Raw genomic sequence first — 22,684 nt, forward strand, 5'->3', positions numbered from 1 at the left:
ACCCGGAGATCAAGACCTGAGCTGAGATCGAGAGTTAGACGCTTAACCTCCTGAGCCACTCAGGTGCCCCTCCCCCCCCCCAATACATTTTTCATGCATCAGGATTCTCTTAGTGAGGACTCAGAACGTTCTCAGAAGGGTAGACTCTCCCTCTCTCTCTTCAGAGGTTACCATTATGACGAGTTTAGAGGAGATCCTCTGGAACTTTCCTATTCATTTATAGCTACATGTTCTTAGAAGAACAGCTTTGAGAAAACACTGTGTGTAGGGTTCTTCAACTTGTTCCTACTCCATACTGGGTCTTGGAGGTCTTGTCACATAGTATATTTCCGTCTCCCTCTCTTTAATACCTGCACAGCAGGCCAGAGAATATATTTTTCAGTTTATGTATTTGTGTTGTTTCCAGTTTTTACCCATCACAATCCCCCTGGCTGGGGCTCCCCGGGCAAAGCCTCCTTGGGCTCCTGTGTACATTTCCTGTAAGGTGTGTCTCATCTTGTGGGATGTCTGGATCGCAGGGGACCCACGTTTTCTTTTTATGATAGCGCACCCTGGAAAATGTACCAACTGACATTCTTTCCAGGCTCTCTGAGAGCGCCCTTTTTCTGATGGCTTGCCAACAGCTGAGATCATCAATCTCCTTTTCCCCCTGCACAAAGAGTGACAACTCGTGGCTCATTGTGTTAATTTGTGGCTCCTTGATTGCTGGTGAGCTTGAGCAGCCTTATTCGTGCATTAAATCTCTCCATGGCCACGTCTGTGGCCAGGGCCTGCGTGGTAGGGATGGAGGGTGCTCCCCGAGGGCCTTTCCTTCCGCTCGCTCCGCATCATCGCTGCTATAATGATTCTGGTCTTTGCCAGGCTCCTTTCTGTAAGTCTCTGCTCTCTACCCACAGGCATGGGCAGGCCTTCTCCCCAAACTGAGCTTTCAGCAAGGGAATGCAGCACGCCTCCCAGGAGTGCCTGCTCATGGGGACTTTGGCTCTGCCCTCAGACTTGCCCGTCCCTTGTCCCTCTTTCTGATGCTGTCTTCCCCCTGGACCCTGCTGCCTTTGCTTCGGGGCTCCCTGTTTACCCGGCTCCTCCCCTCTTCCCAGAATGACACTTGGGGTCCCTGCGGGTCTTTCTCTATGCCCTGCCCCTCCGGGTGCCTCCCCGGTTCCCCAGTGCAGGACCAGAGACTGGGCTCAGAGTTAGCTGGGAATGCCTTTTAAAACACTTCTGTAGGGGGGGCGCCTGGGTGGCTCGGTGGGTTAGAGCCTCTGCCTTAGGCTCAGGTCGTGGTCCCAGCGTCCTGGGATCGAGCCCCGCATCGGGCTCTCTGCTCAGCAGGGAGCCTGCTTCCTCCTCTCTCTCTGCCTGCCTCTCTGTCTACTTGTGATCTCTGTCTGTCAAATAAATAAATAAATAAATCTTAAAAAAAACCCAAAAAAACAAACCACTTCTGTGGACCCTGGTCATCTCCCTTTGTAAAGGCTCTGTTCTGGAGGACCAGCCAGGTGGGGGACCTCTGTGGGTGGGCTTCCTCAGGCTTGGCCCTGTGGACATCTGTGCCGGGTCGCTTTCTGCAGTAGGGCTCTCCTCCGCGCTGTATGGAAATGGTTAGCGGCATTCCCGGCCTCTCCACTAGACGACGGTGGCTCCTCCGCCCCTCATTATGATGCCCAAAAATGTCTACAGGCATCGCCAGGTGTCCCGTGGGGGTAAAACGGCTCAGGTGAGCTCACGTGGGGAACCCGTGAGTTTACAACTCAGCCACGGCCTCAGTGTCTCTGCTGACAGCTTCCGTGTGGGGGGGAGCCCTGCCCTGCCCTTCCTGAGTCCTGAGCCCCACACCTCTGCTGTCCCCTCTGCTGTCACCTCTGCTGCCCCCCTCTCGTCCCTCAGATCTCGGGCTGACGTCACCTCCTCAGAATGCCCTCCTCGTCCGCCAGGTTAGATCAGACACCCTGCCCCAACCAGCCCCGAACTGCCCTTGAGTTCCAAGTCACTCAGTGTGCTCATCCTGCCGGGTATGTCGGGGTCTGTCATCCGTGGGGTGAGTCCCCTCTCGGCCCAGAGCCCAGCACAGACCTCACATGCAGGAGGCGCCCGCGAGCATTTGCCCAATGAAAGGCGGACGGGTCCCAGACACCAGGGCCTTCGCTGACGAGGCTTGGGGCTGGCCAGCTGCACCGGCCCCCGTGGAAAAGCAGCTCTGGCACAGCCAAAGGGTGGCTGAGGGGCCAGCAGCTGCACGCTTCTGCAGGGTCAGAGCCACATCTGGAGAGGGAGAAGCCTGTGAGAGCGTCCTGTGCCCCCCTGAGCTGCGGACTGATACCCAGACGCACCCACCTTCCGCTCGGGGGGGCACTCCCATTGCTTTCCTTTTCCCTGCCCGTGGCCGCTGGGAGCCCCCACCACACCTTCTGGCTGGACCCTCAGGACCGAGTCCCAGGTCTTCTTGTCCCCTGGCCTGGTCCCACAAGGCAGGGCAGGGAGCTTTCCAAAACGTAAGCCCCCTCTGGTGTCTCCTTTGCCGCAGCGCCACGGCCCGGGGGTGGTGAGGGAGATGCATCCCGTTTACTTCTCTTGGGCTTCTTCCCGGCTCCTGGCTCCGATGCTCAAGTCCCGAGTCCAGGGGTTGTCCCTGTGGCCCCTGGCAGAGGGTCTGCGTGGTTCAATCAGCAGCAGAGCCGCGCGGTAATTACCTTGTCAGCTTCTCTGAGCTTATTAAAAAGAAAAGCTGGACGCTTTAAAAAGATAGGGAGTTTAAAAACTTAAGAGTTTTTTTTTTTTTCCCCTGACAGTAAAAGCACCGCACAGAAATAGATGGGATGCTTTTGAGATTTCTGTGCCCTGCCCCCTTCTCACCCAAATGCCACCCAGAAGGCCCTCGCAGGGAGGGCTTTGTCAGCACGAGAAGGTCAAACACCAGGTTCAGGGTCCCGGCTTTTCCCCTCGCCACCCTGTGCCCCTCTTGATCTGTTGCCAGTTGCCTTCTCTCTTTCACTCTTGGAAATGATCTCACTGATTTATTCGACAACCTAATTTATTATGTCTCTCCCTCTAGACGACACTGTCTAGCGCCATAGCTGGTGACTTGTAGCCATTTGAATCTGAGTAAATAAATTAAAATGAATACTTCCTTTCCCCCATTGCACTGACCACACTTTAAGGACTCGATAGCCACCGGTGGCTGGTGGCTGCCATCGTAGATAGTGCGGATCTAGAACATTCCATCCCTGTAGTGTTGGGCAGCACTGCTCTAGACTGTAAACCCCCTGAGAGCTGGGCCTTGTCCATTGTCCTCCTGGTTATGCTACACGTGGCTGTTTCCCAGTGAATGTTTGTTGGTTGACTGAGGTCACCAGAGTGGGATCGTCCTGGCCCAGAGCTCTCCTGCTAGAGAGACCCTCAGCCTCCTTCAGTCTGATCTTCTCATGTTGTGAAGAGGAGGGTGTCCAAGCAGAGACTATCTCATATCCACATAACATTAATTTGTTTCACCCCAGTGAGTTTCCCCAGAGGAACTAAAATACCCTGTATTTGGTTCTTGCTGGTCGGCTCTCTTTGACTAAGAAAACAATGACCTCCAAACACGTTGTCTGCAGCGGGATGGGTGGTCCAAGTCTGGCTCTGCCACATACAGGCTAGGTGACTTTGGGCAGGGCACCTCACTTCTCCAAATGTCCATTTCCGTTATGTCACAGAGTGGTAATTTCTGTCCCTAACTCCTGGCGGGTGAGGTTTCCTGAGCTATTGTCCATAACCAGGAGTAAATTTTGAGACACTGGTCATTGGTTTCACGGCTTCAAGAAGGCAGGCGTCCCCTCAGACGTCCTCTGATCACCTCGAGATTGTCCCATCTTCTGTGAATGAAGTCAGGAGGCAGCGGACCCGGGGACCAGGTTGGGGAGGTGTGGGAGGGACAGCTCCTGGGCCCTTGGCAGCCCCTGCTCTAACTGGGTCTGTGTCAAGGCCAAGCTCTCAGGCTCTCCCCCACGCATGAATGTGGGTGAGCCCGTGCTGACCCCGCGGGACTCGTTAGGACGCGGGGCCCCGCAGGGTGTCAGGGTCCGTTCTCAGGAAACGGTGATGAGGAGGAGGCTGTGGTTCTGATTGGGGTGCAGGTCTCCCTGTGTCCCTGCGGCAGCCTGCTGTGTGGACGGGCTGGGTCAAACCATCTCCCCCTCCCCAGCCGTTGGCTCCAGCCCGCACCTGCCCTTTCCCGTAGTCACCGTCCTTCTGGGGCCGTGCCTGACCCCACGGCTGCCTCCCTGTCCAGCTCCAGCTCCCCCTTCCCAGATGCCACTCCCCAGCTGCCTACCAGCCCCTTCCCCAGACCGCAGTCCCCACAGAGTCCCCTCACCTCCTCCAAGTCACCGACTCGGGTGCTATAATTCTGGGGCAGCATTTTGGTGGCCTTGAAATAAGATCTGAATGTGTATTTGGGGGGAGGGGTTTCACCTTTGTGAGTTTGCCTGGCGGGCCCTTTTGGGGAAGGACACCTTCTAGAAGGACATGGCTGAGTCACTGTGACACTTAGGGCCGTGGAGCAGTCACACCAGCCGCCGCTGCAGCGACGGGTGGAATGTTCCAGACCCCCTGCCGGCTCCTCAACCACGCTGTCGTTGACGGGGTGGACAGAGACTGTCAGAGAGAGAGAGACATAGGGGGAAAGTGTGAATATGACCAGTGGATATCAGAGGGTTTTTGACTTACTGTTTTGCATTTTGCGAGGTGGGAGCGATTCCCTGCCCTATGGTCGTTCCACACGGGGCCTGAGCTGCAGGGCCGGTGGGAGCTGCGTCCTGGCCAGCAGGCGAGTTGGGGAGTGGACAGCTGGCGTGGCGCCTGTTAGGGCCATGTGGGAGCACAGGCCCAGGGCTGCCAGATCCCCTATTTATATCCGGAGGCTGGACATCCAGATTTTTAATGTGAAATGTGATTGTTTGAGCTTGTCAAGTGTATTGGTTAGGGATTGGTTTGGCTTCGTGAAAATAGGAAAACTAAACCGCGCTGGCTGAAATGAGGTTGGGGTTTTCTCGGCTGCTAACCCGTTGCAGCATCAGAGGCTCTGTGACTTCCTTGCAAGCTTCTGGTTGCAGATGGTCGCTGCAACTCTAACAGCAGATACACGGTCAGGGCAGGATGAAGGGGATGGTGACAGGTTGAGGGCTATCCACCTGTGGAGTCATGACCCTGCTTTCCTGGGAGCCCTACCCAGGGACATCCACTGATGCTTTCTTGGCAGGTGCTGTGGGGCTGGGAAATGTGGGGTTTTGTTTGGCTGATTCACGGTTGTTTAGGATTGGTGCATGGCTTCCTCTCACCAGAGCTGGTGAAAAAGGAGAGGGTCCAAGTGTTTGGAGGTAATCGCCCGCTGTCGCCTGCCAGGCCAGCCTGAAACCGGACAAAACCCCAACCCAAACCAAGCATCGGGGCTGCACGAGGCCCGCAGGCTGCCCTTCGAGGAAAACGGAGAAGGAATCTCAGGAAGACTGAAGCAGTTATTTTGTTCCATGGCATTTCTTTACCAAGAAATTAAAGGTTGGACTAGAATGTGTGATCTAAGCCTGAACATTATGTCCATCCAAATTTTATTTGAGAATATTTATCCCGGGTACAAGACTGACAAGGTCACTGGCCTTCACGGGGCGGACAGTCTGGTAAATCATTGATAGCTGGAGTGAAAACACGCACGTTCCGACTCTGCCTTCCATGGGGGCATCTTGCTTCCTTCTGTTTCATCTTCCTCTGAAGCCTTGAGGAGGCCAAGGGTCCTGCCCATGGGTAGCTTAGAGGAAGAAGTGGCTGGGGGAGGAGCTTGAATCCAGGGAGCTTGATGCCCCGCCCACCCACCTGCCCACACCACTGCTTGCCCCGCCCACTGCTTGCCCCGCCCCGTCCCTGCCCTACTAACCGCGCATCCCAACCACTCTCTGCCCCGCCCACTCTGCCCCGCCCACTCTGCCTGCCCCGCCCATTCTCTGCGTCCCCTTCATCCCTCTTACCTGCAGGGCCTCATCAGCCTCTTGGATGGAGCAGGTGCTTGTGCTCTGTCCCTCCCCCGGCTCTGGCAGTCCGTCTGGCCGACGTAGGTGTATCCGTGGTCGCATCAGCACAGGCGCAGACATCCTGGTCCATTTCCCAGTTCGTAGGACCAGAATGGCCGCCAGGATGAGATCTATGTATTGAATCAGGCTAGGGGATGGCAGAGAGTCCGCCGTCGGCAGAGTCGTTGAAGGTTTCCCCTTGAATGGGCTGGGGCGGTGTCCCTGTCTGTTCGGGCAGGTCACTGGACGGCTGACTTGGCAGCGTACCTTATCCGACAGGCAGGGCCGGAGGCGGCTGGCACTGATCCGGGGCCAGTCACAGAACGAATCTGCCACGACCCAAGCGGAGGACTGTGGCCCCGTGGCCTAATAAATACGTGTATTCCACGTTGTCCTGCAGCTGTCCTAAATGTAGCACTTGCTGACATTGCCGTCGGTCTCAGTCCTCCTGATGGGCTGCGTTACTGCTTTACGAGTTTGGTCCCACTCCTTCCCGGAAGTTTGTATCCGTGTGCAGAGAGATTTTTGCCTGGTTGTAATCACCAGCTCAGGGGATTTGAATCAAGGCGGAGAGATGTGCCAGAAACGATCTTTTTGCTTCCCTTTGGCAGGAAAACATCGTCTCGGGCAATGTTAATTCGGGGATGACTGTGTTTCTGCAGTCACATGAGTCAGGCTGTTGCTGACCTTGGCACATTTGTCAGCCGGGTCCTTTGTGCAAAGCTCCTGAGCCCTCCCGAGCCTCAGAACCCTGCTGCGGTGCTGGGGTCGCCAGGCCCCGCCCCCCGCTTTTAATTTTCTTTTTAGAGTCCAGATGTGCTGGGGGACACGGGTTCCATGGAGATGGTCGTAGAGGATCTTCCTTGAAACCAAATCTGTTTACGTCCGGGGGAAGATGCATTAAAACGTGAATAAAGTAACCCCGTCATGCGTTGAGACAGAAGACACAGAGGCAGCAAAGGTCGGGGAGGTCACAACCGGGGTGTCAGTTTCAGGGACTTGGGGAGATGCTGTATGTTATCATCCTGGGCTTGTGACTCTTTGGTTCTTATTTATCTGCACGGCCACGTGCTTGGTGTGGGGGCTGTGTCGCCCCTTCTGAGAGCTCACAGTCTGGCGAGCTGCACTGACGATACCACGTTCACAAATACAATGACAGAATCCCTGTGTCCTAAGCACCAGACCTCTCAGATTGGTCCCCTTCTGGGCTGGGTCTCGTTCCTTCTCTGCCAGTGATCAGTGGTCCGCAAGCAGGTGGCAGGTCAAGGACCCAGGCTGGGCTCCGTGAGTGCCTCTTTTCCACGTGGGCCTCACCCTCCACGGACCCAGCCACCTTGCCTCGTGGCAGTGGTGGAAATGCAGGTCATAGTAGATACAGGAGGGGTGGAGAACTGGGGCCACGGTGCAGCCCACACAGCAGGCTGTTCTCAGCTCCAGGACAGTCCTGCTCCGCGTGGATGCTAGTTCTTCTCGAGTACATGGTAACGACACCCCATATCCCCTTCTTCCTACACGCAGCTGTGCCCTCAGCTGTGCTCTCAGAGGCGAGGGCTCGGTGGGATTCATGTTCGGTGTCTCCTGCTCCTCTCACGTGGCGGAGCCACCACTGGGAGGCCGACAGGCGAGGTCGGAGGGGGCCTGGCAGGTACGTGGACTCTTTGGTGTCAGACTGCCTGGGTTAGCATGACTTTGACAGAGCCCCTGAACATCTCTGAGCCTGTGTCCCCATTGGTAGCAGGACGGTTCCTCGTCGCACTGCCTACCATGGAGGATGGTGGTGAGGACCAGGGTGGGGTGGTTTCTGTAGAGCATTAAGCACAGTGCCTGTCACTACGGAGAAGCTGAGCATTTGGCCAGTGACGGTGGGGGCAGTGTGGAGGCTCTGACACCCATGTCTCCCATGGGTGCCCTCGCGATGCTGCCAGAAGTGTCCCTCCTGGGGGAGTGTCCCTCCACTGCGGGTGGTAACCAGGCATCCCTTCTCACATTCCCACCCTTGCCTGGTTGGCCCTGGGGCTGGTGCACGGGGTCGCTGCTATGGGAGGGACACTCCTCTGGAGGCGCTGTGCCCATCTCCCTAATTGGGGAGCTGAACTGGGAAAGCCAGGAGGTAACAGGCCCAGGTCAAAGGACAAGGTTGAAGGCTGAGTCACAGCCCCAGCTGGGATGTTCTGCTGCGAGTGTGCGGGACTGGTGCTTGAGGTCAGCCTTGCGCTCAGGAGCGGGTGCGTGGACAGCGGGGCCCTCCTGCTCCTCTCATGTGATTCCCTCCCCCCCCCCCCCCCCCCCCGCCAGCTACCCTCATGGGTAGCTGCTTCTTCATTAATGTGAAGCAACAGAAGATTTAGGGACAAGGCATTAGTTTGTCTCACTGTTCTAGTGGGAGAGTGAGTAGCAGGGATGTTTAATAACAGGAACATGGAACGGACTACGAACCCTCCTCATGCTTCTGTTGGTCTGGGCAGCCCCTTGAGGAGGGCAGGGGGCAGAGGCTGTCTCTCTGTTGAGTCCCCTGCGGGACTCTGGTAGAGCTGGCCTTTCCTTAACGCTGCCACTGCGAACATTGGTGACATCTTAACGTGACACCTTTCCTCTAGTAGTTTCCCAACTCTGCCCCGCTTTCTGGGAACTATATTGGTACCTTCTTTCCGTAAGGATTTGTGCTGTTGGCGGCTGTTCTCAGCTCCAGGACAGTCCTGCTCCGCGTGGATGCTAGCTCTTCTCGAGTACATGGTAACGACACCCCATATCCCCTTCTTCCTACACGCAGGGGACTGTCGGGAAAAGTAAAATCAGGGGGGAAAAGTCCCCCAGCAAGGGGCAGTGACAGCAGGGCACGGGGCTTCAGGGCAGGTGGTCTTGCCCTTTGGGGAGTTGCTGGAGCCGTGAGAAGGGCAGCACTTGGAGCACGACTCTTGGTGATACTGATACGCATTGCTAAAAAGCAGCCGACAAATGTGTTAATAATTAGTCTCTGTGTGGTTTTTTAAATGAACTAATGACAGTTTATTCCCGGAGGACATTAGCCCGGAGCAGCTGTGCCCTCAGGGAAATACCAACTCCGATCACGCGTCTTGTTTCTCTGGTTCCTTTTTCTGACCCTGGGCCGAGTGGATGTCGCATCTCGCTCGGTGGACGCTTGGGCCAGGAGACCCAGGTCACCCCTCGAATGGCACCTAGGAGCCCAGTTACCAAACATCTCAGGGGGTGTGACATTGCTCGTTGCAGAGAGGGTGTTAGATGACTTCTCACCCCACTGCGAGAGCCTGGATTGGGAAAAGAAGAGACACACAACATACGGGTGACGACCCCAGGGGGCTTCTTGCAAGTGTGGGCTCCCCTCCACTTCCTGCTTCCCCGCCCCCGCCCTCGCTCCTGACCAGCACACTGAGTGCCTGCCTCAGGCCAGGTGTGACGGTAGGCATGGGGACAGCATGGACAGCAGAGGCATTGCCCCACTGCCCTGGGGTAGTCTCATGGGGGGGTGGGCCAGGGCTGGGCTCTCCCACAGGCAAACGCGAGTCCCATCAGAGGGAGGCTGCCCTGGTGCGGGGGAGGGGCCTGCAGGCTGGGGGCGCTCAGAGAAGGTGTCCCTCGAGTCGGGAGCCGAAATGTGGGTTGGAGTGAACCAGCCTGAGTGGGAAGGACAGGGTTTTCTGGCGGGAGAAGATGGTCCGTGCAGAGGTGGGAAGGAGTTTGAGGGGTGCTCCGGGGACCAGAGTCGTGTGGTGGCCGGAGGGTGGGAGGAGGGGCGTGTGGCCGGATGGTGCCCCGGAGCGGCCGGGAGCCTTCTCCAGGGACTCCTGGGCAGAGCGGGGTGGGGGGCTTGTGTGCACCTGCAGAGGCAGCAGGAAGCCTGGAGGGAGGGGCCCCATGTCTGCACGTTGTGTGCACGTTGTGTGCGCGTGTGCGCGCCCGCGTGCGTGGAGAGGGGGACTGGGAGGCTGTTCTTGGGACTGGGAGGCTGTTCTGTGAAGAGCTCCGGGTTCCCAGCCTGTGTTTTCCTTGGGCTCGCAGACCCCTGTGCGGCTCTTTGTACAGAATGTGCACAGACGCGACTCCCTGCGGTTTCTCGTGAGTGGGGTTCTGCTGTCCTCTCACGCCGGGAAGCCTGGAATCGGGCCTCACTCCACAGACTGGTGGGGCCACGGCTGTGTGGCCCCTGTCACCCTTGGGAAGCTTGGGGACCATCCCAGCATCGGGGCTGGAAGTGCTGGAAGTGTGGTCGGGCACCTGTTCTCTCTCTCTTTCTCCCTCTTGCCTGCAGTGAGGGGCCTGTGAGCCCATGTTCACCGGCCATCTCCCTGCCGTGGGCAGTTCAGAAACCCTCTGTGTGTTTCTCTCGTGGTGCCCAGGCCCAGGACGCTGAGCGTGGGCCCCCGTACCCTGAGGTCAGGGGCTCGGGTGGGCACCTGTACTGTGTGCGACGTGGGAAGGAGGTGGGCAGGCCCAGAGGACAGAGGGACGAGGGTCTCCTTCCCAGAATCACTGGGGGTTTCAGGCTTCTTTCTTCCCCGTCTCTCCATCTCTTCCTCTGTTCCCCTCCCCGTGCTCCTGGCTCCCTCCTTCCTGAAAAGAAGAGGCAGTAGTGGGAGAGGGCGCACGGTCGGAGGTTCGCCGGGAGCTGTGAAGGTCCGCTTGTCAGGCTCCTGCAGGCCGTAAGGGCTACACAGCTCCGTGTGCTGACTTTTGTCAGAAGTCGCTGCGGGGGTGGGGGCAGCCTTCGCACACGTGTGTATGTGTGCATGGGTGCCGGTGTGTGTGTGTGTTGAGGTTATTGTTGTAACTTCTCATCTTTTGGGGAACATTTATTTATTCGACAGAGAGCGCGCCTACGCTGGAGGGCGGGGCAGTGGGAGAGGGAGAGAGTGTCAAGCAGTCCCTGCCCGGAATGCAGATTCTGGACGCGGGGCTCCATCCCAGGACCCTGAGATCATGACCGAGATGAAACCGAGAGCTGGGTGTTCAGTCAGCCAAGGCACCCAGGCACCTGCCTCCCCTCTGGTTTCGAGGCCTCAGAGGGAAGGGACCTGGGTCAGGCGTCAGCTCACATCTTTCCCGCAGACCGCTGGAGCCAGTGTCCGGGTGCCTAGGAGTGGGCCTTCCGGGCAGCCTCGAACCCCAGCCCCCGCCCCCCGCCCCCGGCTGGCCTCGGCAGGTGCCTGCGTCGGGCGCTGCTTACTGTTCTCCTTTCTCCTTTGTGCATGGAGAGACGACATCTCTGCCTTCCTGGGGAGGTCGTGGGCCTCCGATGAGGCCTGGGAGCTCGGCCCAGATCAGCTGTAACTGACCTGCCGCTGACACTCGCAGGTGGGCACCGTGAGATGACGCCCTTCTCCTGTTCCCCCGGGGTGGCGAGTCTGGGATGGAGCTGCTCTGACTGTGGGGGACGGTGCCCCCTGTTTGCTGGCCTGGCCTCAGAAGCCCTCACCGTCTTGCTGTGCACGGGAAGGCCTGGTGTCTTTGTCGCTCCTCCAGCTGCAGGACAGGCAGGGGTCAGAGTGCTTCTGGGGGCTGAGCTGGGCATGGGTCTTAGCAGGGAAGCACACACATCCAGAGTCCTCTGGGCTGGGTGCTGTTACTCCGTCCCGGACGCCTGCGTCCTTCCTGAAAGCCGTGAGCCACTGTCTAGAGGAGCCTGAGCTCGACTTGCTGGGGGAGAACCCTCGAGCTAATATGCAATCCCACTGTTACATTTATTCTGGGGAGCACGTGTTCTAATTTGTGTCATCTTAGCTTCCATCAGAAAGATCTCCAGCAAACACTCAGAAGCTTGTTTTCATAGAAGGCATGAGCCTTGGAAAATAATATCCCCCCCAACCCTGGAAATATAAGCAGGAAAGGGGAAATCAATGTTTTCCCTGGGAGGTGGTAGATAATAGTTCTTATAAAAAACAAAAAGGTTTTACACTGGAGAAGTAATACATGCCCACGTCGGGAAAACTCCGGGCCAGCGGGAGACGGCGGAGTAGGCGCCGGTGAGCTGGCGTGGCCCACTCGGGCCTGGGCTGGGGTGTGTTCCGGCCAGCTGTCTGTTTCTTCCCTCCGGGCCTCAGTTTCCCCACTCACAGCCCCCACCCCCCGGGTGGTTATGGTCGGTGTTCAGCAGTGCCGCGTGTCGGGTGCCCGCCATGGGGAGACTGAGGTGGAGGGGGACTCGGGGTGTGCGGGGCAGGGCAGGGGAGGAAGGGTGGCCCCCAGACCCCCTTCAGATGGGGACGGCTGAGGAGTGCGATTTTGGGAAGGAGAGCTTGAGTTCAGGAGACGGTCTGGGACGGTTGCCAAGAAGGTATCGGGCACGTGAGCCGGCTGGAGAACAACATCACGCCAACGGGCGCATTTGAGGCTCTGTACTTCCCTCACAGAGGGGCTGTGGGACACGGGGAGGGACTTTGAATGATGTCCCCAGACTCTTCCCTGTCTCGGTTACAGTGGGGACCCTGACCAGTCAGCCTGCCTCTGCCCACCTACATAGAGGCACGGTGCTGGCTGCTGGGGACAGCCCAAAGGTGCCCTGTCCTCACGGAGCTAGGCCTCGTGACCTGTGCTGGCCACACAGGGGGCTTGTGTCTGGGTCTGAATTTAAGCTCTGGCAGGGGTGGGTCCTGGGGGACGCTGGGTTGGATGGTGCGGCTTCGTGTCCGCAGTCAGGTCGACCTCAGTGAGTTACGTGCCGTCTCTGTGCTCTCTTTCACCTGTAAAAAGGGGAAAGCGATGTGATTCAAGCTGTTTCCAAAGGTGGCCACGATCATTACCTCTGACCCCACCCACCCTTTTGCTGTGTCCCCCATCAGGAAGGGTGCTGTCTCCTGCCTGCCTGTGTCCCCGTCACTTGCTTTGACCAACAGATGCCTCAGAAGGGACACAGTATGACTTATGGGCATAGAAGTTAGAGCTCGTGGCCTCTGTTGTGGCCCTCTTGCCTCTTGTGGGCCATCCAGCCAGAGTAGAGCTGAGGTGACCCCGTGAGAGCTGCCGGGCCGGTGAGTGCAGCCGTCCTGGACGACCCCAGCCCCGGCCAGGCTCCCAGCTGAATACGGCAGGACCAGTGAGCCCAGCCCTCCCCACGTCGAGCACACGAGCCCGTGTTTCTGGCCCACAGCAGCTGAACAGTTACATCCTAAAATAGGCCACTGAGATGTGGGGTGCTTTGTTCCACGCCGAGAGCTGACGGACACGGACTCCGCGGTGCCGGGGCCTGTTTCTCGCCAGGAGTCACACTCTGGTCCTTTGCCCCACGCTGCTGGGCAGGTGGTGACTTTCAATACGGTTTCTCTGCTTCTGGCTGGTGCTGGGTCTGCCTTGACTTTGGAGGGTTCACCTGGTCTGTGTTGATGGAAATGAAGGTTTCTACCCCAGGAGCCAGTAGCAGGGAGATCTTAGTGCCTGTGGAGTGCTGGGCAGAGGCCAGCCCATCAGAGGACCCTGGGGCTGGGCTGGATTTTGAAGGCATTCAACTCCGGTGTTCTGAGCTGGGAGCATTCTTTGCAATCCCTTGTGGGGAGCTTAAAAATGAAATCAGCCTCAACTTTCTCCCTGGAATTTGTGACTGGCAGCCATCATTAACAACTGTTTATTGGATACCTGTCCCGGGGATACAGCAATAAAGACTATGATGTCCCTGCCTTCACAGAGCGAATCCTCTGTTGGGATAAAGGGAAATGAATTGGAAAGATGAAGATGTATGGTGTGACACCAGGGAGTTATAAGTGCCCCAAGGCCAGGCAGGAGGAGAGGCTGGCTATTATTAGGTCGTATGGTCAGAGAGAGACAAGGCAGAAGTGAAGGGATTAGTCATGTAAATGCCTTGGAGAATAGTTCTCTGGGCAAAGGAATGGCAGGTGCAAAGGTCCTGAGGTAGATGTGTGCTTGGAGTGTTGATGAACAAGGGGACCAGGAGGCTTAAGTACAGTGAGTGGTGGGGGGCTGGAGGTGTTAGAGCCCATGAGACTTGGCAGTCAGGGCTGGGATGCTGGGGAGGTGCCATGACCCTGCTGGTGGCTTGGGCTTGGTTTCCAGAACCAGCTCTTGGAAGGGGATTGATCTAGCTGCAGTGGGGCATCAGACCATATGGAGTAAGGCCGGTCATGTTGTCAGAGATCGTAGTGGCCAAGAGCACACTGTAGCTGTTCTGTTGGGTACCCACATCCCGACCCTAGGACCTGCTCTGTCTCTGTCTTCAGCTGCGGTTCCAGCTCTGCCCACACGGCAGGTAGGCAACAGGCGATGTGCCTGAGCCCTCCAGGCTGGCACTGGCGCCCAGGTGCCACAGTGGCGTGGTTGCCGGTGCTGTCACGTTGGCAGCTTGAACTTGGCCATAGTGAAAGTATTTATATCGTGGAAACTGGCAGCTGCTATGTGCCTACTCCTGTATCCCTCCCAGGTGTTGGTTAGACACTTAGCAGCTCCCAAGGCCAGGACCCTGCCTCGGGCAAGCACAGGGGGCCCCAGCCCTTCTCTCCTGAAGTGGAAGTATGGCCAGAACATCAGGGAGCTCATGCCTGAGGACTAATCCTCAGCCGAGGGGATGGGGCCAATGTCCTGGCCTCCCTGCTTTCGGGTGGGCAGGGTAACGCCCCGCTGCCCATGGCAGAGACCTTGGGAATGCACATGTATTTCCCCGCTCCCCAAACCCTGCTGCCTGGGGCCATCTTCCAGACTGTTTCTCCAAAGCCCACCTCCGGCTCTGCTTCCAGGGAAGCCAAACCAGGATGGTTCTGGAGGCTGAGGCCGTGAGATGGGGCCGCTGTCTGGGTGTATTTCGAGGGGGGAGTCCACAGGATTTGCCGAGCCTGAGAGGGGACTCAGGGGGACCCTGAGGGTTGGGCCTGAGCCCCTGGAAGAAGGAAGTCGTTCTGGACAGCGACGAGGGTGGGGGTGGGGAGGGGGATGAGCAGGCTGGGGGTCTGGGAGTCCGGGTGCACGGGTGAGCCATGCAGGTTTGAACAGCTTCTGAACCAGAGGTTTCCCAGAGGCCTGGGTGGAAACGTTGCTGAGTTGGGAAAGGTGTAGCCACACGCCTGGGAGGAGACAGCATCGAGTGACTGGGCCCCCGGCCTCTGACAGTCAGCTCTGTCTCCTGTCTGAGAAGCACGGCGCTCCCTCCGCCCCCCTCCTCCGTTCCGTCATCAAGGTACCTGTGTCCCTCATGTATCTTTGATCTGCTGTTTACCTACCTGTCATCCCCGTCTGTACACATCATCTGTCTCCCTCGCTGCTGATTGATCTATCATCCTTCAGTGTATCAAGCCCATCTACCCAGCTACCTCGCATCTGTCTAGCTGTATCTGTCATCGGTCTAAAAATCACCTGTCTGTCTCTCAAGCTCCCATCCATCCATCCATCACTTGCTTCCTTTTAACCCTTCCTTAGCACTCCTGCCCAGACGGAGCCTCGCCCTGGCTTGAATGCCCCCAGGGACGGGCAAGTCCCTACTTCCTTGGGATTCTACTTAGAAGTTTCCGCCTCCTGGGCCCACTTGAGCACCGTGTCATCTGGACGCTGTGCTTCTCTCCCATTCCTCACCCGAGATTTATTTACGCTCTCCACTTGCCACGAGAGAGCCACTTGGGAGTTCAGAGCCGTGCGTCCCCTGGCGGGGCAGCCCTCGACGCGCTGGGGAAGAATGGGGCCAGTCAGTGTGGGGGGACGCCCCCACCTCAGCTGCAGCTTCCCTCCTCTTGGCTCCCCGGGCAAAGGCGGCTTTGTGCTCCGCACGGACAAGGCCCGCCATTGAGGCAGGCCAGGGGACGCTGTGGAACAGCAAATGATGGCTAGAAACTAAAATTAGGCATTTCACAGAAAGCAAGCCCTGCGCCGGTCTCCGCGGCGAGCCCCCGCGTGCCTGCGCCTGAATGAGCTCTTTGCTCTCCGACTGCGCCGCTGAGCCCCGCTTCTCAGTCCCAGGGAGAAAGCTCGCCCTGTTCCCTCCTGGGGCTCTGGCTGACAAAATGAACAAAACCACAAAGAAATGCAAAGTGGTGAGATGATTGGTTCATTTTCTCCTGGCTGCCAGTGGGCCTCCAAACCTGCTTGCGGGGGGAGAGGGGGATGAGTGTTCTGGAAGGTTCCCTACAACTTATTTGCAGATGGGCCAAAAGGAGGCTGGCTTCGAGAGGAAGACCAGTGGCCTGTGACTCAGACAAAGGAACTGGGGCGGCCTGTGAGCAGCTTCAAAGAGGCAAGACCTTGCTTTTTAGATTTTTTTTTTTTTTTGCATTTTCTAACTTTTTAATTTAGAAATCATGTTAAACTCACGTGGAAGTTGCAAAAGGTAGTAACGGCGTAGCTCACACATTATGCTGATGGACAGCAGGAGACGACCCTTGAAGGAATATTCTAGCCAGACCAGAGGCCGGGGCCGAGGCCAGCAGGCTTGACCTGCAAATTCTTGGTGTTAGTTGTGTGAGATTTTGTTACATTGACAGATTGACCGCAAGGAGCTGAGACTTTACTTTTAGATTGAAAGCATTTGGCTCCAGTGGCCACTGTGGTCCCTCGGGGCCGCTGCTGGTCCCGGGCAGTGGGAGGCAGGCCCTACCCCCACGAGTCCCCCTTACCCACCGAGGATGCTCAGGACTCTGCCCCCTTCTGCACGAGCAGGACCTTAGCTTGTCTGTGTCCCCCTCCCCTCGTGGTTTCCTGGGGCACCTGGAACAGAGCACTACAGACTTATGGCCTAAGGAAGAGAAACAAACTCTCTTATGGTTCTGGAGGCCAGAAATTCTAGATCAGGGTGTGAGCCAGGTTGTTTCCTTCCGGTCACATCCCTGTCCTTAGCACGGGAGGTAGATCAGCTCCACCAAAGCCCATGCACTAAGACGGGGCGGGATGGGCCATTACAGGACGCAGGACGAGTAGGGATGCAGTGGCCACTGAGTGGATAGGGCGGCGAGCCCCCGAGACGGGCGCCCAGCCACTGTTCTGGGCTGTTCTCCTCACCTGTGGCAGATGCAACTTTCATGCCATGTGCTACCTCTGTCCCCATAAGCTGTCTCTGCCTTGGGTTCTGAGTGGACCCTCTACCCCAACTCCTGGAAGCCTTCTGTTCCCTCTCCCAAGGCTTCAGCATTTTGTCCCAACATCCCGCTCTGTTTCTTCCATTGGACTTCCTGCCTCTGTGACTCTTACGTGATTTTGGGGCGTTTGTTTACCATCTCCTTCTCCCTCTTCCCCACGCTGAGCGAGAGCTCCAGGGAGGAAGAGATCCTGGCTGCATTGTCCCTCCCCCCACCCTCTGCCATCAGCCGGCACCTGGCCAGGGACTCGTGTGTTCTCAGACGGCGGCATTGCCTGGGACAAGCTGCATAGCCTCCCTGGCCTGGCATGTCTTTAGCTCTTCCCGCCGATAATGGTCCTCACTGCACGGGCTCACCGCGATCACTTCATGGGACAGCCACGTAGAGCACGTAGGGCTCTGCGCTTCTGAAGACTGAGCAAAGCAGCCCCGTTATCCTAGAAATGCTTTGGCACGGCCGCGAGAGGTGGTGGGACGCGGTGGGTAGATTGTGGGGACCTCCGCCGGCTCACACCCAGCTCCGCCATTATGAGCTAGTGAGTTGGTCAGCCACGGTGTGCCTCAGTTTCCTCACCTGTGAAGTGAGAGTAGCAGTGACACCAGCCTCCAGGAATCATTTGTTAGTCAAGCACTTACATCTGCGTCTGGGTTGGATCGTTTGTGGAGGTGTGAGGTGTTGACACTGCTGGTGTGTGTCGCCGTCAGACCGCAGCTCAAATGTCGCTTCTCCGGAGCGAGCTGCTCAGAAGCCAGTTGAAAACACCCGTCGGGAAATGAGCAGAGTGTTTGGGATCGGGGTTCTGCGACTCTAGGTCAGGTCCTGCTGCTTTATCATTAATCCCTAAAGATGCCACCGCCAGCCAGGTCCCCTGCTCACATAGACGCGTATCATCGTTCGGGGGACAGATGTGCTGGGCTCCCGCGTTTGCTTCCTGAGCCCCTGTCCGGCTCTGTGCTCTCTGCCAGGGAAGGTCTCACGGGCTGTGGGCTGCACGCCAGCCCCAAACACATTCTGGGGCTTCCGGCTGCCGGGATTCACCCCCAGGAGGCGGCTTCTGTCCTGTGTCAGGAAATGGACCAGAATAAACATCGTCCTTCTCTGGCGTTGGAGACCCGTTCTTGTGATTCTGTGTGAGCACTTCAAAACGTGAGAAGAAAAGAAACCAGCTCTCAATCCCATTACGGTCTTCTGAATAATCCCAGGGTGTGACAAGGAAGGAGCTTTTCGGGATTATATTCACACTCCTGACCTTTGCTCACACCCTGATCCATAGAAAGTCATTGAGAAAGCATCCGGCTGGTGATGACCTTGGGGATCGCACGTGTGGGCGTGGCTACGGACCCAGATGTTCCTGCAGCCGAAGGAAGGAGGAGATGGTCGTGTAGGCTCAAAGAGTGCCCGGCAGGGATGTGCCTGCTTATTCGCTGTGAGGCCGGCCCCTTGCCGGCCAGCCCAGCAGGGTACTGATCTCCTGGCAGTCTCCGTGAGATTTTAGGAGAGGATGAACGATCACATAAGGAGTGTGTACCTTTGTTTGATTTTTTTATTTGGATAAGATTATGTTTCCATTAAAGTAGATGTCAAAATTTCCTTTTACATTTACTTAAGAGAATGTTTTATGTCTACGAATTGCAGACCAGCTGGTTTTATTAGGGCAGAATCCTTGGGAGTCGTGGCTGAGTTAGTGAAATGTGGGAGGTGTTGCGTTGTGCAGAGTCCCGAGGCCCCTCGTCCAGCCTAAGGGCTGAGGATGGTTCAGGGGATGCGGAGGAGGGGGCCCGGGCTGCACGCCCTCCAGGAGCTTGCAGTCTGGAAGAGGGGAGGGATAGCACAGGAGACAGGGATGGGGACTTGCTACGCCTGGATAAGGAACTTGGTACCAGGGGGGTGCCGGGAAGAGGGTTATATGCCTGGTGTAGCTGGGGGGTGTGGAGGTGTTTGGCAAAGGCTTTGTGAAGGACAGGAGATGTGTCTGTGGACATTCTGGAGGTGACCGTCAGGGTGCAGGTGACCATCATGGGGTAGCCGTCATCGTTGAATGATAGGCATGATGTGGGCTTACAGAAGAGCTAGAGCAGTGTGGTGTAGCCCTGCCTCAAAGAGAAGCAATTTGAAGGGCAATATGGCCCTGGGCCAAAATTTATGGGGCAAATGCCCATGCTTGGGGGCCCTCTAGTGGCCTCATTAGCAAGAAGAGGTCCTCGCTCCGATAGTCTGGCCCCCCCGCTTCCCGGACTTCTGTGTGCACCTCCACAGATGCCATGGAGATTTTGTTACAATGTGGATTCTGACTCATCAGGTCTGGGGTAGGGCCCGGGACTCTGCATTCCCAGCAAGCATCCAGCAGGCCCCCAGCCCCCACGGAAGCTTGTCGCCATCCTCGTTCCAGGGACACGAGGTTTGCCGCGCAGAGCCCCGAGCCCGGGGAGGGCGGGAGAGGCAAGTCTGCCGCCGTGGTAAAGGTCAGTCCCTTGTTAGTCGAGGCTCAGCCTGGAGGGAAGGGTGGGCACAGGTTCCAGACTTTATAATTTTGGCCAAGTAGGGGTGTTTTGAAACAAAAGAACAATAATGAAGGAATAAGAGGAAACCTCCAACGATGACCACAGGTATTTCCCGAGAGAAACGGGGGTCAGAGTCCAAAGAAGCAGGGAAGCTGACCACGCCGGCGGAGGGCCATGTTTTAAAGTAGGCACAGCCTGCCTCAGGAGCACTTTGTAACGTTGTCCTCGCTTGGGGGTCTTGGGGAATGTCACCACAGGCTGGCGTGGATGGACAGGCTGGGGTCGGGGCTGTAGCTGTAAGATTGGGGATTTCTGTGGTCCTCAGAGCCATGGGAGCGTCCCCGGGAGGCCTTGTGTGGCGTGGCTGGGGCTGATCTGACCTTTCCTGGGAGTGATGTCTGGGTTGGGGGAGGCCGTGAGCCGGGGGGCCCTCTCCGTCTGCATTGCCCTCCCCTGAGGTCACTACCCCAGTGCTGCCCCTACTCCGGGCATTTGCCTCGTGGTCTCTCCTCTGTGTCCCTCATAGCCCACTGCGAACCACGGGCCTCACCAGCCTGTTTCCCTGAGACACAGCCTGGGTGGTGTTGGGGCCGTGTCCCCAGAGGGCCCAGGAGTGCCCTGTTTCTCCTCACCGTCCAGTTCGGAAGGAGTGTGCCTCCTGTCTCCATCCTTGTGGGACCGGCTGGCGCCCTCCACGGTGCCCTGCTGCCCGTGGTGAGCAGCTTCACGAGGAAGGAGGTGTTTTCTCTTTGTGAAGGCGTCCCTGAGCTCCTAGGATGGGAGCCTGGAGGGCTGGCGGCCGCTTTCCTCAGCCTGTTCCGGAGGACCTGCGGGGGAATGGGTCCAGGAGGGGAGGGTGACTTTCTGCTGGCGTCATTTCAGCCTGGAAGCAGTGTGGACCCAGGATTCTCAATTCAGCACTTACTCCCTTTGATGCTTAAGCTGGTTCCACTCGCAGCTAAGAGCTCTGAGGATCTCAGCACAGAGAGGAAGGAAGGGCCCTCGCCCAGATCCGGGGGTGGGTGTGAGTGCCCAGACTGGAGTCCCACCCCTGGCCTCTCGCCCCACGATCTGGTCTGGTCTTTGTCCTTCGAAGCACCTCCGCAGGCGCAGCAGCCTCCAGCAGATGACCGGTTTTGCCCATCGATCTTCAGCATGTCTGCCTCCTGGAGGGTCCTGGGGCTTTTCATAAGCATGTCTGGAGGACTGGGGCAGTGCCCAGGGCTGTGACAGGAGGCGTCTGTCTGTGGCCTCTGCTGTTGGAAGGACCTTATGACTCCTGATGTCTTAGCAGGTGCTGGGGGTTCAGGCTTCTTCACTAAAGTGGGGTTTGCTCGGACCCTCTCATTGTGTGGGCTTGCGCGTCACCTCCAGCCGCTCTAAGTCATGGCAAAGGGTGAGCTCAGGAACTGCTAATGACATATTTCATTTTCATAATGAGACACCCTGCTCACCTCTTACTCCCTCCCGTGGCTTTCCATTCTGGCTGAGCGGCGGAAGAGTCCGCGGTTCGTGGACAACACGATGCATTATTTAGAATGCGGAGGGGGAGGTTCTTATAAAACCAAAGACCTTGGGACCCATTAACTAATAGGTTCCTCACTTAATTATTATTTTGAATTTTCCAAAGACTATTTTCTCTAAAATCACCCAACTAGATGAAGTTCTTGGGGGACATCTAATTTTTCTATGATTTCTCTGCGAGGTTTGACTGGTGTTGTTCTTATCACACCAGAGCTTCCAGCTTTCACGTTACTGTCTGTGAAACACGGACCGTACATCCAGGCGTTAGGAAGCCTTTGGAAGGGTTTGCCACACAAAGTGGTATTTTAACACTCTAGTGCTGCAAATGTGATCACGAGGTTCTGTCTCATTCTCTCGAGGGCTGGTGTGGAGTGGCGACCAGTGAGCCTCAGGCAGGGTGGCCTGAGTGTGCGTCCCAGCCGCTGCGCGTGGGCCGGCCACGTCACACCTCTGACTCAGTTTCCTTTGTTGTGCAATGGGGATCCTAGTGGTGTTAACCTGTGTGGGTTGCAGAGTAGCCATTACGGCAGGACCCCACATGGGGATGATGGCAACACTGTATTCACTAGAGCGAAGGTCAGCAAACCTGGCCCTGGGAGCCCACCTCCTGTGTTTGTAAATAAAGTTTTATTGGGACACAGCTGCACTCATTCATTTATGTTCTTTCCGTGGCTATTTTCACACTACAGTGGCAGAATAGACTAGCTACCCAGAGACGTCTTTATTACATCTTATTTAGTTACAGTTAATTAAAATGGAATGTACAGTAGCCACCTTTGGTCACGTTTGCACTCTGGGCGCACAAGGACGTGCTTTTTCTCCCGGGCCAGAGTGTCTGTCAGGTGGCATTTCTCCCGGGCCAGAGTGTCCGTCAGGTGGCATTTCTCCCGGGCCAGAGTGTCCGTCAGGTGGCATTTCTCCCGGGCCAGAGTGTCTGTCAGGTGGCATTTCTCCCGGGCCAGAGGGTCCATCAAGTGGCATTTCTCCCGGGCCAGAGTGTCCGTCAGGTGGCATCTTGTGTGGTCCCTGTGGGAGTCCTGGCTGGAGGGGGTTTGGGCTAAGAGGAGGGGGGGGGTGGAAGGCTGCCTACTTTGTTTTTTTCTTTTGTTTTTGGTTATTAAAAACATTGTGAGTCATGAGCATCAAACTTTTGGTGAGATATTTGCTAAAGGTAGAAAAGCATGAAGGAAGAAATGAAGATACCTGATCTCATGGTTCTGAGAGGGAGCTGTGTAAATATTTTGGTTGTACGTTGGCGAGATCAGATGGGATGCGGTGCGTTCAGGGTGCTGCGGCCGTAGACCGGTCTGCACGTTTGGTGTCACTTTCGTATACTTGTGTGCTGCGGGAGAGGGGTTGAAAGTGGGGGTGCCACCCTACTTTGCCCACAGGTCAGGCGCACGCCTAAATTTAGCCTTGTGGAATCGAGGTCCACGTCTTTAAGAGTCTTGGTGATGCGGCAGCCTCTTGGGTTGGTCCCGGGGCCAGTCACAGCCAGGGACTTCGTAAGCAGTCCAAGGATGGTCGTCCTTGCTCTACGTGTCTTTGCGGTTTTGTTTTTCATGTTCATACAGAGTCCCACGCACCCTCCTAAGAGACTTTT

The 22,684-nt window shown here is 56.9% G+C and overlaps 1 protein-coding gene across 2 annotated transcripts in view; it reads left to right on the forward strand.

Annotated features, from left to right (window-relative positions):
* PHACTR3 (phosphatase and actin regulator 3) overlaps positions 1 to 22,684 on the forward strand; it is a 221,463-nt gene that overhangs the window by 24,147 nt on the left and 174,632 nt on the right. The window lies entirely within an intron of this gene.

This window comes from Mustela putorius, unplaced genomic scaffold (assembly GCF_011764305.1).
Source record: "Mustela putorius furo isolate JIRA1106 unplaced genomic scaffold, ASM1176430v1.1 tig00003972_pilon_pilon_pilon, whole genome shotgun sequence".
Taxonomy (NCBI): domain Eukaryota; kingdom Metazoa; phylum Chordata; class Mammalia; order Carnivora; family Mustelidae; genus Mustela; species Mustela putorius.